This window comes from Frankliniella occidentalis, unplaced genomic scaffold (assembly GCF_000697945.3).
Source record: "Frankliniella occidentalis isolate FOCC.00 unplaced genomic scaffold, Focc_3.1 Scaffold195, whole genome shotgun sequence".
NCBI classification, from domain to species: Eukaryota; Metazoa; Arthropoda; class Insecta; order Thysanoptera; family Thripidae; genus Frankliniella; species Frankliniella occidentalis.
Window position 1 is genome coordinate 362,643 of NW_026267321.1, and position 2,044 is coordinate 364,686.

Here is a 2,044-nt window from a genome sequence, read left to right on the forward strand (position 1 = left end):
CTAATGAATCATTTTTGCATGACATGTCCCGATCTGACTATGATGGTACTGGCAAGGTTGATGAATAGAGTGGGTATTGAATTCAAGGGGGTAAAAACTGTTGAAGACATAGCTGAGACTAGATTAATATTTATATTTGTCACATTTTCCTGCTTGTTGACAAGACACACAAGGGACAGCAGTACCTTAAACAAAGTTGAATGTTTGCACTGCAAGAGGCAATCACTGAGCTACTTTAAAGAAAAGAAATTATGTTGGAATTCAATACATACTACATACTTCATTATAACTCCCCCTTCTCTAGCTTAGGCCTGGTAGGATACATAGTAATGGTTACAAAAGAAAAGGATGTACAGAAGAATTATTATTACATTCAAAGGTTTGGTGATTCTCACTTGGCATTGATTTCTGATATATTGATGGTATAACGCCCCACCACAGCCACCACCATCTACCTACTATACTAAGGGAATTTAACACTTAATAAACTGATTCTTTTCAAACTCTTCAAGAAGTGCTTCTGGGTAGGCTAACTCTATAAATTAAACAATTGAGTTTATTCCTGCCTCTTATTATACTATAATCACAGACTGTTGTAATTAAAAGTTTACAACAAAGCTTTGCCGTATTTTCACTGCAGCTCAGGATCTTGCGCTAGGAAGTCAGACGAACCCATCAACATCCACATAAAGGCATCGAAGGCAACAAGACGGGGGGAGACCTGGAAGCAATAAAAAGGTATCAAGTTAGACAAATTAAAGCAGATAGGTAGATTCTTATTACTTACTGATATATACTTACACCTGGTAAACACCTTAATCCGATGAAGTGCTGGTCTCGAGAAATGCAAAAGCGAAAAGTCCAGTCCAGGAGGTACACGATGTGATGCAGAAGAAGTTTTCTTGTTAGTTGCCTCCGAGCTCAGCATGGTGCTAAATGGAGCCTTGCTGCTCCATCAGTCCCTCAAATATGGTGAAACCTGAAATCATATACAACTATATTAGTCCAAGATAATGACAAATCCAACCAAGCCAAAACAAGCCAATACAGAAAAGGAGAAATGCAGGAGCAGGAAAATATTTTTCTTTACATTTAATGTCAAAAGAGTTAAAATAAATTACATGGGTCACAGCAAACTATGTTGTTTAAAAAAGAAAAAACAACAACGCAAATAGCATATTTAACACAAACAAAGAGGAGAAAGCTTCTCAAAAGAATCAGCCTCGGTACCAACGGTCATCAGAGTAAGAAGACAACTCCAAACCAAAAATAATGCAACAGAGGAGGTGACAAGCCGATTTGATTTGTGCAAGCAGCGATTTAAAGTGAGAGGACAAACAAACCACATTGCTGAGCCAGGTTATATGAAGGCAAAGACCAGGCAGTTTAGTGGTTGTGCAAAAGCGATAGTTCAATGAAAACACACAAAACGAGAGCGAAATCCGTGAGAAAAAGACTTACACTCGGAATCCGTGGAGTCTACAACATTTTTCGGTCCAAAACCAGGCAGCTGAGCTGAAAGGATAGACACGATTTTGATCTTGCTCTGTAGCAGACCGTTTCTGCTATCCTCTTCCCCCTCCCCCCCTCCCCCCCTTTTCTCTCGAGCTGGCTTACTCGCACTACCACTGCGGATAGAGGTTCTGGGGTGCACATACCCACACCCACGACAGACGACAGAATAACGACAACAGTTACGAAAAGCTTTCACACCACCGACTGATTGATTGACAGTGTAACTTCGATTTCCGATATTTTGTGCTGGCTGTCAATGAGACATGTACTTCCAGTGCTTCACATCCCTTGCTCTACCACCTTGCCGCCGACTGGAGCAAGCATTAGCGCATGAGTTAATGTTTGTTGAGCATCTAACACTAAGAAGTGGAGTAACCTAACCAACGAAGACATTCGGTCTGATCTCAAGGTAATACGAGGTATTGATTGGAAGGGAGAAGTCTCCACAACCACAGTTTCTGATGTTTTTGTAGTCGTTTCTAGCCTTTCTGTTGTTCTTTTCCAAGGGCTGGGGAAGCGAGGGGGGGGG